The 18223-nt window shown below is 35.7% G+C and overlaps 1 protein-coding gene across 1 annotated transcript in view; it reads left to right on the top strand.

The window, feature by feature from the left end:
* Positions 1-11659: 11659 nt before the first annotated feature.
* Positions 11660-18223, top strand: part of ADD2 (adducin 2) — a 165619-nt gene continuing 159055 nt past the window's right edge. The window contains exon 1 of the mRNA XM_051975485.1: positions 11660-11959. The gene's annotated coding sequence lies outside the window, so the exon portion shown is untranslated. The remainder of the gene's footprint in view (positions 11960-18223) is intronic.

The following is an 18223-nucleotide window of genomic DNA, read 5'->3' as shown; positions in this document are numbered from 1 at the left end:
CATCTTTTTGTTTTCTTTTTCTTTCTTGTGGTTTTCCCCTTTTGTTCTGATTTTTTTCATTTGCAACATGACTAATATGAAAATGTTAAAAATGATTGTATAGGTACAGGTATAACCTATATCAGATTACTGTCTTGGGGAGTGGGGGATGGAGGGAAAGAGGGAGAAAAATTTAGAACTCATAATCTTACAAAAATGAATGTTTTAAACTATTTTTACATGTAATTAGAAAATATTATTAAAAAAGAAATAAAATTTGAGTTCAATTTTAGACATATTGAGTTAAGCTCTCTGATTTAAGATTTCTAATAGACAGCTGGAGATATGAGACTAAAAGGCTGCAGAGAAGTTAGGACTAGATAAGTAGATTTGAGAATCATCAACATAGATATAATAATTGAATTCATAAAAGCTGACCAAATCATCAAGTGAAAAATTAAAAAAGAGAGAAGAGGGCGTAGGGCAAAACCCTGTGGGACACCAATTGTTATTGGGCATGATCTGGATGAAAATAGAATAAAGGAGACTCAAAAGAAGTGGATAGTTAGGAGGGGAACCGGGAAAGAGGAGTGTCACAAAGACCTAGGGAGAAGAGGGTCAAGAAAGATGATGATTGAGGGAAAAATTGGATCTATCAATTAAAAGATTGTGAGTAACTTTGGAGAGAACAGTTTTGTTTGAAGGATAAGGTTGGAAGCCAGACCATAAAGGGTTAAGAAGAAAGTTAAAGGAAAGGAATTGGAAATACTGGTAATACATGGCCTTCTTGAGGACTTTAGCCACAAATAAGAACTAGGAAGATGGTGGGAATGGGATAGATGAAATATGGGAGGACAGGGGAGACATGGTCAGGTTTTCAGGCAGCAGGGACTCGAACAGTAGTCAGGGAGAGATTGAAGATAAGTGAGAAAGTGTATCAATCTGCTGGCAAAGACAGGATGGAATGGAACCCCAATGTGTGGGGTTAGCCTTATGTAGCAAGGTGAGATGAGCTGAAGGAGATCATGGCAGAAAACCGACTGTGTGAGAAAGTGGAAATGAGGGGAAATGAGAGTCAAAGATCATTGCTAGATTGTGCAATTGATGACTGGAAGGATTGTGGCACATGGTCTTCTCCAGAACATGCTATGCCAGAATAACTTCATTTTAGAGGAATTTTCTTGATAAAGTTTAATCTAGATTTTAGGAAAGCATTTGAGAGATTTTCATCCTATTCTTACGAAGAAGATGGAGATAAGTGGTATAGAATGATAGTTAACATGGTTTTGGAATTGGTTAAACACACCAAAAAATGTCATTAATGTTTCAAGGTCTTTCCTAACATATAATGCCCCAGCAATGAGCCATTACTGTTGATTTAGCTTAGAAATGGTGGTATGATTTAGGAATTTGTACTTAGTCCTGTATTATTTAACATTTTAATCAATGATTTTGATCAAGGCACAAATGGCATGTTTATCAAATTTCCTGATGACAAAAAGTTGGATGAATGGCTAATATATCCAATGGATAAGGCAGAATACGAATGATCTTGATATATAAAATCTTTGGTTAATTCTAGCAAGATAAAATTTAGTAGACATAAATATAAATTCTTATACTTAGATTCACAAAATCAACTTCACAAATGCAAGCTAGGGGAGATATGGCTAGATCAAACCTTCTTAAATTGTGGATTGCAACCCAGTGTGAGGTCACTTAACTGAATGTGGAGGTTGTGAAAAATTTGGCATCAGTAAAGAGTTTCTGAATGTGCAGTGACTAAAAATTAATTTAAAATTAAATGCAAAATGAATTTGAGGTGTGTCTGGGAGCACTTGTAGTGCTGCATCATTTGATTTCACTGCAGTCTTGGTTCTGAACATACAATATGTTTACTTTTGTATTGTGTATGAACAAATACCTTGCTATGATGTAGTGTAAAAATTATTCTGATAAAAAGGGTCACAAGTGTAAAAAGTTAAAAAACAAACAAACAAAAAAACCCTGGACTAGACAACAGGTTTTCTAAATAAGACTTTGAGGTTTTAGTGAACCATCTAAGCTCAACATGCATCAATGATGTAATTTATAATAGCCAAGAAACCAAGTGTGATTTACAACTACATTAATAACAACAATAATAATTAGTGAGCATTTATATTGCATTGTAAAGTTTACAAAGAATTTTACATTGTCATTTACAATATATTTACAAAAAATTTTATACTTTATCCTCATGATAACTCTATGAAGAATTTTATTTTACAGATGAGCAAACTGAGGCTGAATGAAGTTAAGTGACTTGCCCATATTTACATAGCTGGTGTTATGAGGCAAAATCAGAACTCGGATCTTCCTGATTTCAAATCCAGAATTTGATCTACTATACCTCAGAGCTGCTTAGATGCACCCCTCGGAGGGATAGTATATTCAGAATAAAGGAGGACTGATGGTCCGTATGAATTTTGCCCCAGTCAGACCATATGTAGAATATTGTGAGACACTTCTGGATTCCAAATTTTAGGAAGGAGGATAATAAGTTGATGAACATCCAAAGGAAAACAAATAGGATGATGAAGGGCCTCAAGACCCTGTCATCGCACAGTGTAGAAGGAACTTATGACGTATAACCTACAGAAGCAAAGACATGGAGCATATATGCTCATTGTTTTTAGTTATTTCAGAGACTATTATGAGGTAGAGAGATTAAACTTTTTCTGATCGCTACTGGTAGAGGAGGAAATGTCAAAGTATTCCAGGAGCTTTATCAAAAAATAAAACCAAACTCAAATAGAGTCATGAAGAGTTGGACATGAGTGAAATGACTGAATAACAACTTAGTTATAGTTAGGGAGATTTATACTTGATATTAGGAAATTTTATTTATTTATTTTAACCAATTATTGGAATGGCTTGCCTTGAAGTTAGTGGGTTCCCTTTCATAAGAATTTTTCAGAAAAGAGCCAAATGACCACTTATTGCTATTACTGTAGAGAGGACAAAATGAGATGTTAATGTTAAATGATCCATTCAGGGTCACAGAGCTGAGAAATGTGTGAAGCAGAATTTGAAGTTAGAAAGATGAATCTTCCTGACTTCAGGCCCAGCACTCTGTCTCTGGCTTCCCTGAAGTGAATCATATATAAATGTGAATCATTTCTAGGAACTTAAAACTTATCATGTCCTAACTGTTCTATTTTGCTTTACCCCCATCTCCAATGCTCCCCCACTCCCCACTACTAGTTATTTGGATGTCAGGACATGCTAAATGGTATGAAGTTAGTAATTTTGTTATAGAAATGAGCCCCAAAGTAATGCATTTTAATTCTCTTTCGACCTAGTCAATAGTTGTCACTGATATTCTTGAGTTTGGTAGAGGGGGATCAGTAATTATTTTTTGGCACTTTTCATGTAGTTCACCAGAAGCTAACATATCTACCTCTGGAATAACATAATCAATCCTGGGCACCATGTTTTAGGAAGGCTATTAACAAACTGAATTGTGACTAGAATTTGTGGGAAGGGCAATAGAGCTGGAAACCATGCCATATGTAGATTAATTGAAAGAATTGGGAATATTTTAACCAGGAAAAGAAAACTTTGTAAATCTATGATAACTGTCTTCAAAAATCTGAAGGACTAGCTGGGTAAAGAGAGAGTATATTTATTCTGTTTTGCATGGAGGAAGTAACTAGAAGCAGTGGTTATCATTTTTAGAGATGGGAAAGGTGAAAAGAATAAGCATTTATTAAGTATCTGTTAGGTGTTGGTCACTGTTATGTGCTAATAGATAGGAGGTTTGATGTACAGAAAAGAAAAAGCATTTGGCAAACCTTAAAGCACTCCTTAAATACGAACTATTATTGTAACGTGAGTCCTCTTTTATTTTAGGTGATCTGGAAATGTACCAAACTCCAATACATTATTAAATGGAAGTGACTTCTCCATCACTGTAAGTCTTTGGACAGAGGCCGAATTATCATTTTAGGGATGTTTTAGAGGGAATTTTTGCTGAGGTTTGATAAATTCCCTTAAGTCCCTTCCACTTTTGAAATTTCCTGACTTGGACAATGAAATCACCATGTGCCTTCCTAGCTATTTGCAAATTGAAAGAACTCTTTGGTTTTGAATCAGTGGAAGTTCTTCCAGCTCATATTCCTTAACAGGTTCTATATGGTGGTCAATCCAAATGACCACTATTCATGACCATTTACTTTAACTTATTTGTTGTTGTTCAGTTGGTTCAGTCATGTCTAATCCTCTGTGATCCCATTTGAGGTTTTCTTGGCAGGGATATTGGAGTAGTTTGCCATTTTCTTCTTCAGCTCATTTTACAGATGAAGAATTAAGGCAAACAGTGTTAAATGTCTTGCCTACCATCATACCATCTATCTCTGTTCAGATTTGACTCTAGAGCCAGCATTTATTCACTACACCACCTTTTATCCTAAACATTTGTAGTTAAGGATGGATAGAAGTTTCAGAAACTCCCAAATCATTCTTGTTAATGACTTATTTAGAAGAAAAAATATATACTTTATGGAAGCCTTATTTTCTGATTAACCTTTGAATTATTTTTTTGACATGTTTCCCCTACTCTACCCCTTTCACTCAATACTAATCACTATCAAATGATTTCTATAGAGTGATAACTATTTAAAATCATAAGAGCATAGATTTAGGGCTAAAAGGGACCACTGAAGATAGTCAAATGATATCATTTTATGTCATCTAGGAATGTGCTTGGTAAACTCGCTGAGACTTGATTTCCTTATGCAAATTGTTTAAGATAAAAAAGATAATAAGTGATAGGAATTGTATTTAAACTGGGGCCTTCTGTCTCCAAAGCCAGCATTCTTTCTAGCATTTTCATGCTATTATTGCTACATTAAATCAATTAACAAACATTTATTAAGTACTTCCTATGTGCAAGACACTGCTATTGCTGGTGAAAGAGTTCCTGACTGAAGAATATCTTTTTCCATCACCTACAATATCTAGCACTGTGCCCATCTGAGACAAGATGAAAACCAGGTCTCCACTCTGAGTTGTTCTTCATCTCCCTTGATGAGAAATGTGAAGACCAAAGACAGAAAATGACTTGTATGTAGTCACATATCTGGTGTGATGGAGTAGCAAGAATTCCAGATTGTGAATCAGGTGATTAAAATTCAAGTTCTTGTTGGGAAATTTATATCTTAATGAAGCACTTTATTTGAGTCTGCTTCTAATTCTATAAAATGATCTTGTAGGTCCCTCTCAGCTCTAAATCTAGGATCATGTGAAGAAGCTGGGCCAAGAAATGAGCCCAGGAACTTTGAGTCTAAATCCACACCTTGCCCCCTTTGTTAGTATACCCATCAACCATCTCTGATGACACAGGTAGAGTATGTGGAGGCTGAAAGAAAAATTTTGCTCTAGTTTCTGAAATCTAATAACTAGAGTTAGAATAAAGTGAACTAAAATTTATTCTAAGAATTAATCTGAGGTGATGGCTCTGGTTTTGTTGTTATAGTTTTTTTTCCCCCAATGCTAAATTATTTGGATTTCACTTTCCAAATGATCTTTCACTTTGGGTTGAGAAATTATTTATGTCAGGAGTAGTAAAAGTCGGTGGTTTAGTTAGTCTTACTAACAGGTGCATGAGTAGCATATATAAAAATTAATAATGGTGACCTGGGAACTTTTTAAAATAATAAAACAGAGAACCAACTTGCTATCATGAAAAACTAAATAATGTACTAGAAAGAGAAATTAATTTGGAGAAGATTGGGCTTAGAATTCTGACTCTACCAATTATTACCTCTATGTGACTTTTGAGCATGTATAACCTTATCTGTAAAGTGATAGGATTAGAATAGATGATTTCCATGGTTATGTCTAAGTCTAAGTCTGTATATAGTGAAGGCTGTCTCCCACATGTATCAGAGGGATGTCATTGTACAGTTCAAAAGAATTTAGAATAGACCTCTCTAGCCTTTTCTTCTTCCATCCTTCTCCAAGGGAGACTTTAATTCCTGTCAAGAAGGGAAGAAGGAAATTGGGTCTAAAAGCTTAGTCATTTTACTCTCTTCATAAAGAGAGAGTAAAGGGCTAGAATTATATCTAAATGTTTCCTTAAATACTAGTCTAGGGGATATAGTTTTGGAGTTCAAGTTAAACTTTTCATCATTGTTCATTAATGGGGAAAGAGCCCCAAGCTTTATATCCAAGTTAAATATTAATGCCACAATGAACATGCATAGGACAGAGAAAAGAAATTCATTTCCTATCAATAGTAAAACAGAAATCAAACAATGTTTATATTGGAAAATGTAATCCAGACAACACAGAGTGAAGGAACTGTTCCATAGATAGTGAGATAGCTCAGCTCAATCAGTAAAGACAGTCCTGGGTCTCATTCAGGGGGAAAATTCCCTTACATATCTAGTGTAGCAAGCTGTGGATAGGAACATGATGGAGACCACTAGATCTGGTGGCTTCTTTCCAAAGTCTTATTCTTAATTTAACAACCTGAGGTGGGACTGGCATTATCCATCTTTTCTTTCAAAACTGGAGCCACAAGCACCCTGAAACAATCTGAAGAGATTACAGACTTAAACAGACTGAAGAAATTTGAAAGAGACAAGAGATTATCCTCTCTTCTGCTCTTTCCAATTCCATCCTGCTCCTTACTCAGGTGTTGGTCACTTATCTCTACCAATGAGTAATGAGTACCATATTAAGAATCTTTGGGATTCAGGTTCCATATGATAAATTAATATTTTATGTCATAATAAGATTGGAGATTGGACTAGATGGCCTGAAGTCCCTCTCACTTAAGAATTCATTAATATCAGAAAACTTGTTTAAACTTTATAATAGAGGAAAAGTAATAAGTTCTCCGGAGCTCCCATTTAATCTTGAGCATTGGTGGTATAATGTAGAGCATTAAGCTGAAGACAGATCTGGGTTTTTAGTCTCGGTGACTGTGTGAATCTAGGAAAATTACCTCTTTCTTTGTCACAATTTTGTGATCTATAAAAGGAGGGAGTTGACATAAATCATCTTTAGGTTCCCAGCTTTAACCATTTCTAATTACAATGTAAGGCTTATTATTATATGGATAGATTATGTTAGGACTTGTTTCCCCAAACATAATTCAATTCAACAAATGGTTAGACAGGGCTTAACATATAGCCAGTCCTCCGCCAGTGTTGGAGATGTTATAAATATATAATTTTCTCTACAGGTTAAGCAAAAATCACAGGTTTTGTTCTCCAAAACATATTATAAATGAGTTTTCACTTAATCTGGCTTTAAGTGCTTTTCATTTTATTATTTTTTGTTTTTAAATGTCAGAGTCCTTTTGTTGTTTAGTCATTTCAGTCATATATTCAGTTGTATCTTTGTGCCTCTTTTGGAGTTTTCTTGGCAAAGATACTGTAATGGTTTGTCATTTCTTTTTCCAGCTCATTTTACAAATGAGGAAGTGAGGCAAACATGGTTACATAACAAGTAAGTGTCTGAGTATGGATTTGAACTCATAAAGATATGCCTTTCTGATTCCAAGCCCAGTGCTCTATCCATCAGGCCACCTAGCTGTCCTAGAATAGGTTCTTAAACAATTTAATTAAAAGGAGTAAGAGTAGGATTAAAGTAAGGTTTTTCCCCCTCTTAACATAAATTCTGGAATACAATTGGGAAAAGGAACAGTGGTTCAGTGGAAATAGTATTGGATTTAGTCCAACATTTGGACTGTCCACATTTGTATAAGGCTCTGCCATTTACTACCTGTGCAACCGTGAGTGAATAACCCCTTTAGACTTGTACCTTCATCTATAACATGATATTGGACTAGATGACCTTTAATAAGCTCCACTCCAACTCCACATCTTTGATCCTATGATCTTTTTAGAGACGAGGGGAACTCTTCAAGTCTAAATGTCCTCATTCCAGGAAGCATGACCTAAATAATTTTACTGCAGGGTGTGCCAGGTTTAGCCAAGGATAGAGTGGTGCTTGACCTTATGCTCAAGAGCCCTAGTTGCCCTTTGGTATTTTCTGGATCTACAGCCTCAGGCAGCTCAAAACCCTGCTGGACTCAGGTTTTCCCTTCAGACCCAAGAAACACAAGGCCTCTAATCCTCCCCAGAGAGTTCTCTTATGTTTCTCTTATTCTTTCTCTGTCAACAACTCATCTCTGCAGCCACGGTATAAGGCATCCACCTACAGATTCTGGGCCTCCCAGCTTTTATCTCCTGCCAGCAGGCATTCTTAAAGTGGGAGAGAAGCTGATTGGCAGCAGTTGCTTTCCTGTTCCCACGGCTCAACCAAGTATCCTCCCCTTCCCACCCCCTCCCCATCCTCTGCTGTGTTAGCAGCGGGAACAATCAAGTGCTGAACTTGAAGTAGAAAGATTTGAGTGTGAATAAAGCCTCAGATATTTACTAGCTATGAAATCCTGGCCAAGTCACTTAACTTCTTGTCTTGGATTTCCTTATCTTTCAAATGGCCGTAACAATACCTATCTCGTAGTGTTGTTGTGAAGCTCAAATAAGAATATATATACATATATGTACACTATATATGGAGAAAGATACATATACATGTATACACACATATATATTTATATATTTGCCAACCTTAAAACACTTATGTAAATGTTAAGTGTTATTATTATTTGCTAGGAACTTGACAGGGCACTGAAAACATAAAGGCAAAAATTAGGAGGCAGATGAACTTAATGTTAAAAGAAGAAAAGTATTCTGATAGATTGAGATAAGGAAGCAAAGGGTTCAGCAAAAGAACCTGTGCAAGTGAATTATCTCCAGTGGAATGTCTAGTTAGAGAGACTAGTTCATTTGGCTATATGATATAATCTATGAAGGAAACTAATGTGACTAAAGCTCAAATGTTGTTAAAGGCTTAACATGTTAGTATAATGAATTTATATTTTATTCCAGATCAAAATTTTTAGTAGAGGTATGAGAGGGCCAGCCTTTCAATTTAGGAATACTAGTTTATCATTTATCTGGGGGAAGAGGGACTGGAAAGAAAACAAGTTGGAAACAGAGGGCAGCAAGACTATTATTCTAACAGTCTTGGTGAGTGGTGAGAGAAAGTCTGTGGGTATCAGCCACATGAGTAGAGAGAAAGGAAAGAATACAAAAAATGTGGAAGTAGAATGGACAGGTCTTAGCAACTGAATAGATATAGGTTATAGGCAAAAAAGGAAAAATCTAGGAAGATGGAGCTTTTGAATATAGATTATTGTAGTAACTGAAACAGAAATTAGGAAGTTTGGAGGCAAAGGAATTTGCGGTAGATATAGGGGAGAGGATAAAGAGTTTTGCTTGGAACATATTGAGTTTGAAGTGCTGGGATAATGTCTAGCAAAGAGTTGGAAATTTAGGGTTGGAGAATAAGAGAAAGATTGGAGTTAGAAATATAGATTTTGCTAAAAGTGATAATTGAATTCATGGGATCCAATTAAATCATTTATGGAGAGAATACAGAAAGAAAAGAGAAAAAGATTATGCTTCAGAGGCAGGTGACAGATATTGAGCCTGAAAAGGAGATGAGGAGAGTTCCTGTAGGTAATAATAGTAGGAGAAAGTAGTTTCATGGAAGCCAAGAAAGAAGAGAGGGGAATGGGCAATAGTATTAAAAGCTACAGAATTAAGGAATTAAACTCTCTCTCTCTCTCTCTCTCTCTCTCTCTCTCTCTCTCTCTCTCTCTCTCTCTCTCTGTATGTGTGTGTGTTAGAGGTTTGAAAGCATAATAAGAGAATATAGAATAAAGAATTTTTTAGAAATAAGAATAAAGGAAAAACCAATAACAATCAATGGGTGAAAATTGAAGAGACAAATTTAGGTTGATATCAGGAAAACTCTAACCATTAGTGCTATCCCAAATCATCATGAGCTGCCACAGGAGGATTAGTAAATCTTCCCTTCAATGAAGGTCTTCAAGGAGAGTTTTGATAACCACTTGTGAGGTGTACTATAGAGGTTATTTTTTAGATGTATGTTAGACTAGAGAACTTGTGAGGTCCCTTCCATCTCTAAAATTCTATGATTCTATGAAAATAAGGATTGATAAGAATTCAGGCAATTCATCATTTAAAAGATAGTTGTCAACCTTGGAGAGAATCGTTTCAGAAAATTGATGTCAAAAATCACATAGGAAGAAGAAATCACATAGACAACTTTCTAGTCAAAAAAGATGATAAATGCAAGTTTTTAGGATGACAAGATTATAGACTTAGGGGATGCCAAGATTAAAGGATGCATTAAAACTCTTTATAAGGATGTAGTAAAATTGAACATATTTTTAATCACAAAATACTGGATAGGAGAAAAAGAGATAAAGGAAAAATGAGAAAAATTAATTATTTTTTAATCATAGCTTTTTGTTTTCAAAATATATACATGATAATTTTTGACATTCATCCCTACAAAACCCTATATTCTATTTTCCCCCTCCCTTCTCCCCTTAGTTGGCAAGTGAGGCAATATATGCAAAACACATATAATTTTTCTACCATATTTATCATGCTGTACAAGAAAAATCAGATCCAAAAGGAAAAAAAAGAGAAAGAAAACAAAATGTAAGCAAATGGCAACAAAAAGAGTGAAAATGCTATGTTGTGGTCCACATTCAGTTCCACTGTCCTCTGGGTACAGATGACTTTCTTCATCACAAAACTATTGGAGCTGGTCTGAATCACCTCATTATTGATGAGAGCCATGTCCATCAGAATTGATCATAGTCTTATTGCCATGTACAAGGATCTCCTGGTTCTGCTCATTTCATTTAGCATCAGTTCATGTCAGTCTCTTCAGGCCTTTCTAAAATCCTCCTCCTAATCGTTTCTTATAGAACAATAATATTCCATAACATTCAAAAACCATAACTTATTCAGCCATCCTCCAACTGATGGGTATCCACTCAGTTTCCAGTTTCTAGCCACTACAAAAAGGACTTCCATAAACAGAAAAATTAATTCTTAAGGATCAAGTACATAAGATGAAGATTTTGTATTGCGCATGAAAGCTTACAAAGCAATTTTCTCACCTACATTTCTATTTTGTGGATGAGAAAACTGAAATCCAGGGAGGACTTACTTACTATAACAGCTCACAAGTAGAATTCCCTTACATTTCACCATATCCCATTGCCATTGCTAACAAAACTCAAATTTAAAAATCTTACCCCACCCCCTCCCAGAACAAAATGGTGATTGCTAGTTGTAATTTTTGATCTTTTTTTTTTTAATGGCAACACATGTATTTGGATGCAATCTGAAAAGTTCTTTTTTTAATTAAAGCTTTTTATTTTCAAAACCTATACATGGATAATTTTTCAACATTAATCCTTGCAACTGAAAAATTCTTAAATATCATTTTGTCACTAACTTGTTTAAGGATCTCAAATCACTTTTTTCTCTTGTAAAAATGATGGGCTTCTATTAGAGCATCTCTCAGGCCTCTTCCAGCTCTAACAGTTTATGACATCAAATCTGGTCTGTTGCATCATCTTCCAGACTGCAGCAGGAGAGAGTAGGTGGGGATTGCAGCAAGGTTCCTTTGGAAGCTGCATTGGGGCCTCTCGGCCACTAGAGGGCGCTCTGCACGCACCCGGGTCCTTCCCTTTGTCAGTATAGGCAACAGTAAAGCTCTCTCAATGCTCTGAAGGCTCATGCGGGAGATGGATTTAATTTTGATCGCAAGGCTATAAGGGAGGGGACTGGAAAGAAAACCTTTGTCATAGAGCAGCAGCCTCTGCTTTCTTTAATTACCCCTCCAGTGGAGGAGCTGTGTCCTGGAGGAGGCTTTGGCGCCAGGTGCGGGCAGGGAGCACATCCTCAGAGCTCTGACAAGTGTGAGGCTGAGGATGGATGGAGAGGGATCCTCTGCAGATTAGCTGGGTGGACTTCGGAGCTGAACATTGGCCACAGCCGAGGAGCAGTTATGGATAAGATGCTTTAAGGAGGTAAGGCAGTCGTGGGGGTGGGAATGGCTAGTCTACCTACTGATTGATTTGGGACCTTATTTTAAAATCTGTCGCACATTAGATGTACTTCCAAAGGGGGACATCTGACATTTAAAATATTCCTGATGTATTTCTCAGCGTCGTGGTGTTTTTGTGTCTATTCATGTCATGGAAATACCAAAAGATTGATGATGGTCTTATTTCGTGGCCCTATGAAATGGACATCTCTGGAGCGTAATCCCCTAGACTAGTTTGCATAAAATAGTAATAAATAATTTTGCTATTACAAAACGTTCATTTTCATCTTGGTTTATTTCAATTACAGGTGAGTTTTTTTTTTTTTAAAGAAAAGAATGTTTGTTTTTTCCCCTTTTGCCCTCCCCCACCTTTTTTATAGGATAAAATTTGTGTTCACTTTGGCTTGTGATTTCATGGTTTCTGCATAATTTACTCTTGGGGGATACCTCCTGTGCGCCTGGTAGCAATATACACAGAAACACACTTTGCAGCTATTTCACAGATTAAGGAGCAGGATAAGGAGGTGGATGATCTAAAACCTGGAAGTATTTGATTGAGAGAGACTGGCACGTAATTGTGTTCTGAGTATGTTTTCATTTTTCAGGACGTTCAATCACTCAGGAGCCAGTGCCCATGAAAGTCAGAACATTTTTATTTATCCTTGAGAGCTTATTCTTCTTTCTCCTTTTTTTCTTTTTCTCCTCCTCCCTCCTTCCCCCCCCCCCCCCAATCTCTTTCATTTGTCCCTTTGGTGCATCTGTGAGGCAAGGACAAGTATAAGCTTGTTTTGAAGCCATGTACCTGGTATTGGCCTTCTTCAGAATGCTTGCCATGTAGTCTTCAGTCTATCCTATTGTCTTGTTTTCTTTCTTCCTCCCTTGTCCAAGTCCCTACCCGCCCAGTCAACACCCCACCCCTCCAACGAGACAGGAAAAAAAAATCATACAAAATAAAAAAGAAACTATCCTTCATTTCTGACACATGATCAGCAGCCATCTGTTTCATCTCTTTTCTCCAACTCCACTTGTGGTCTGCACTGTAAAGGTTTCACTGTCTCAGAATTGCTCTGCAGATGATATAAATTGAATTTCAATGGACTAAATTGGCATTTTAATGCTGAGTAACCCCAACGGAGGGATCTTGATACTACTTGGACAAGAGGCCTTTGCAAAAAGACCATCACTTTAGAGATGTCAAGTTCAGCTATCTTCAGTTTTTGTGTTAATACTTTAAAGTCTTCTGCAGACAAAATTGTAGCTTAAGCCTGTGTTTTTTGGAGGCCTAGTAGGTATTTAAGTTGTGCAGTTATGGGTTTTGCTTTTGATGATTATAATTAAGAAGTCATGTTGTTTGGGGCATGAATCTGTTGTTCAAATGACCTAAATGAAAGTACTTCAGATGAAAATCAAAGGTTATTATGAAATTCCAGATTTGTAAGCAGGTCATATAAAATTTTTCTATTGAGCATGTAAATGTTTTTTGAATTGTACTTAAATAGGTTGACTTTTGACATTTTTACCTGTTTTCTTAATCAGGAAAAAGGGAATTTTTAGTTACCACTAAATATCTATCTTTTCCTTATGTAAACTAAAAAGAAATTCAATTTAGATTATTTCTAAATTAGAGCAAAGCAAATATGTGTGTACAAGGATATTTGCAAAACCACTAGAAAACATGTGATCTTTTTGGTTCTATAATTACAATTTCTTTATAGAAAAAAAACTTGTATCTCCACTCTCTTAAAAAAAAACAAAACAACCCAAAACAGTTATTATATCTAACTAGGTTGGAATCAACCAAAATCTATGATAGTTTGTCTCTATGCTTATGTTAATTATAAAAATGCATAGGGTGAGCAAAATAAAAGTTATTATATATGGCTTCTGGTCTTATAAAGTTAGAATTGACTTTAGATGTTGGTTCAATCACTATGTTAGTTGGAAAAAAATTCTCTATACTTAGGTTCTTCCACATTAAATTCTTAGCTCAGCATTTGGTTCTTAGAAGACTAATAAAATTTTAAATATGAAAGATGGCATATACTCTGATGGGTTTATGTTCCAATTAGAACATCACTTCAGGGAACAAATGATCTATTCCCTCTATTTCTTTATAAATTAGGTACTCATCTTTTTTCCCCAAATACATTTCTTTATGGCAGATCCATCCAAAGTCATATACAATAGGGATAGGTGAATGAGTATAATTAAAAATTACCCACAAGAAGCTGAGGGTTAATAAAGGAAATTGCTATTAAAATAAAAATTCACAAGATAATTCCAAATATTAGCATCTTGGATCAACTGCATGTTATTTGTGAATTCATAATTCAGACATCTAAATTCATTACTTATTTCAAGGCTCAGTTTCACATTTCCTTAAAATGAAGTGATTGGACTAGATCTCTAAGACTCTTTCCAGTCCAAATCTGTTCTTACAAAGAACTGGGCAGATTAACTTCTGACTAAGAATTCATCTGCATAATAAATCTATGCAAAATAAAGAGATTGGAAGTTTCCATCTGTCAAGTCACCATCAAAACTCAACTTTCAACACTCAGGCAGAGGGATAATCTCAGGAAGATTCCTGAGTAGAAGAGTCAAATTGGAGATGGGGAATGGGGAGAGAGGAGAAGAACTGGGCATTTTAAAGGCCTAAAAAGCCACCTCAGGGGTACATCAAATCCAAGAAAATATAAACTGAGAAGATTTGGAATTGGAATCATAGTAACAAAGGTTTTACCATCTTCAAATCTTAGCACGGTCCCTGGTACAAAGTAATCATGAAATAAAAGTTTATTGATTGATTGGTTACCAAGGGCATTTACAATTAAAATATTGTCATCATATGTGGAAAAATTACCATCCCACCAAAAGGCCAACAGTCGCCAGATATAGATCAGATGGTCCTGGATGCAGTGGGAGATTTTGCTCTTTTCAAGCTAAGGTTTCAACAGGTCTCAGTTTGACTGTACCTATTTAGTGATTGGAGTTCATTAGAGATTGGGGCAGAATGGCCTCTTTCATGTTATCAAAGAAAATCAAAGGAAAAAAAAAAAGAAAAAAATCCAAATAAAAGAATAAATCTGGCTGGGGAAAACACTCAGCAAATATTAAATCATTTTATTTTCACAACAATCCTAGGAGATAGATGCTATTATTACTCTTATTTTACTAATGAATCACACAGTTTAAGTGACTTACCTAGGTTTTCAAAAATGTAAAGAATGTAATCAAAATTTGAATTTTGACTCCTGGTCCAGCATTCTATATGCTCTACTACATGACGACTGGTCACTTTTGTTGTTATTCAGTCATATCTGACTTCTCATAACCCCAGTTGGGGTTTTCTTGGCAAAAATACTGGAATGGTTTGCCATTTCCTTCTCCAGTCCTTTTTACAGGTGAGGAAACTGAGGTAAACAAAGTGACATGACTTGCCCAAGGTCACACAGCTAATAAGATTTTGAGGCCAGATTTTAATTCAGAAAGCAGAGTCTTCTTGACTCCAAACTGGTACTCTACTTACTGCAGCACTTGCTGTCAGTCATAATTGTCTTTAAAGGCCAAGTTCTAATGGTACATTCATTAGTATCAAAGGTAGATAAACCTTTCCTCAACCATTAGGAGCAAATTATATCTGTCTCATTTTATACATATTTTAGGTATTTGTCATATTCTATTTTATGTTTAGACATTTAGATTTGTGTCTTAGTTCCCCTACTAGACTGCATGGTTCTTGAAGGTAGTGATTATGTTTCTCCAATCTCTTGCATCCCCTAGCTGGAGATCTTCCATATATAAATGCTTTAATAAGTACTACACATAAAATGAAATAACTGTATTTTAAGATCATGAATAACAGAGTCAATCTTAGATTCAGTGTTCGATAGGGTTCAATTTCTGCTTTGACACACAGTAGCGGTATGACCATAGGCAAGTCCACACAATTTCTAAGTACCCTAAGCAACTCTAAGATTATGTCTGAATTGGTGGAGTGAGTCTCCATACCAGAATTGCCATAGATTGACAGTAGTCTAGAGACTTCCTCAGCTCCCACTAATCTTTCAGGGTTTGATTTAAATTATAGTTTCTTTTTCTCCTACTAACAAGATTTTCACTACTTTTCTTAGTTTCAAGTAAAAGAGTTCTTTAAGGAGAATCATTAATGGCCATATATAAATGAAAACATGTTGGCAATTCTATTAGAATATAGAACCCCCTAATATTTTGTATCAAGTGCTAGTCCTTGGGGGACAACAGGGAGGATATTGAAATTAGAGCTCACCTTGTACTTGTAAAGACCTCAAAGATTTATCCTATCTCATCCACACTCTCTGTGTGATCCTCGGCAAGACACCCAGTCTTTTAGAGCCTCATTTATCAATATCTGTTTGAATATTTTAAGATGTTTGATTGTAAATTCCTTAAAAAGTCTTTTCTCTCCTTCAAAGTGCCATGTTTTGGGAACTCAATACTCAGGGTCAATAATGAGATGCCAATATCTCATTATTGTGTCTATAATATGACATATTTCCTCCTGAGAAGTTTGGGGCTTGTTTACTTCCTTGATTTTTCTGTTTGATGTTTCCTTGCTATCATACAATGCCATTAGCCTAATCATGAATGTTGTGGAAATTTGCTTCAACCAAGAACCACACAGCAGTGACATTAAAATTTTTCATAGCATTTTTGAGGTGCTCAGAAAACTTTTGTTTTATTTTGTTTATTTGCCTTTTGAGTACTCCTAAATTGTAAACTCCTTGAGGGCACAGACCATAGCTTCTTCATCTCTGTATCTTCAGCTTAATACAGTGTCATGCACATAGTCATTAGGGAGGGAGTGAAAGCAAGATGGAGATCACCAGCAGTTTCACCTGCTGGGCTATTCACTCTTTTGGTGTTTCTTATATTACTAATCTATTGGGGGCTTAAAGAAATGGAAGATACCTATCTCCAGTCTCAATGTGTTTCTCTCCCTTTAAATCATTTTAGGATTTAGAAATTTAATGTCTTTTTTGAATACCACAGTTACTTCTCATTAATCCACATTCTTATTTCACATTGTACCTTTTCTTATAACAACAACAACAACCTTAAACAAAACCATTCCATATAGCTGCTTTTACTGACAGAATAGATAACCTTCCATACTTGTAGTTTTTCTCTTCTTTACTAAGAGGAAAGAAAAAGTTCCATTAGTTATCTGAAACCAATAATGTTCATTGCATTTGTTCTAAGTTATGTTCTTTTTTTCTTCACTGCATCAATCCACACAACACTTATTATGCTTCTCTGAATTCTTCATGCAAGTTGTTCCTTAAAATGCAATCACATTCATATGCTACAATTTGCACAATCATTCTTAAAATGATAGCCACTTATCTTTTTAAAAAGTATTTTGCAATTTCAAAGCTATTATGAATATTTCAATCAATTAACCACAAAGCATTTATCAAGTTCTTACTGTGTGAGAGACTTTGTGCTGAGACTAGGGATACAAAGAAAGGTTAAAATAAAACAATAATAACAGTTCCTGCTTTTGAGGAGCTTATATTCTAACAAAGGAGCAAAACACCTGAATAATTAGATAAATACAAGATGGGTGGGGTGTGGAGTAATTTCTGAGGAATTAGATTAAGGCCTCTGATAGAAAGTTGGATTTGAGTTAAGATTTGAAATCAGAGGACGAGTTGAGAGGACAGAGCATTTTAGGCTTGAGGTAGGGCCAATGCAAAGTCACAGAGAACTATTTCACTTTAATGAGATTGAATTAGAATAGAACTGGGTGGAAGGAGAGAAATGTAAAAAATTAAAAGACTTTCTCTCAGGCATTTAGTCAACAAGTGAAGGGGAGTGGTAAAACGCTATAGAGAGGGAGAGAGTAAGGATAAGGGAGAAGTAATATGTCTAGGCAGCAGAGAAAGTCTGTAATTAGGAAGAGATCGAAGATTAGAAAGAAAATGGTGTTGATATTGAGGACAAAATGCTCAAAAAAAGTAGGAGAGGATCAAGGGTACGAGCAGAGGAGTTGACTTTGACAAGGAGAAGGGCCACTTTAAAAGAAACTTCAGTGAAGAAGAAAGTGAGGGAATCTCTCTCTCTCTTCTTTCTCTCTGTTTCTCTGTCTCTCTCTCTGTCCCTGTCTTTCTCTCCTCTATCTCTGTCTGTCTATGTCTCTCTCAAAGATTCTACATTCCACTGGGAAGAGATGGAGTGAGGGAGGGGGAGAGAGAGAGAATATTTT

Source organism: Antechinus flavipes, chromosome 2 (assembly GCF_016432865.1).
Source record: "Antechinus flavipes isolate AdamAnt ecotype Samford, QLD, Australia chromosome 2, AdamAnt_v2, whole genome shotgun sequence".
NCBI lineage: Eukaryota > Metazoa > Chordata > Mammalia > Dasyuromorphia > Dasyuridae > Antechinus > Antechinus flavipes.
Note: the sequence above shows the minus strand (reverse complement) of the source record. Positions and strands in the feature narration are given on the sequence as shown.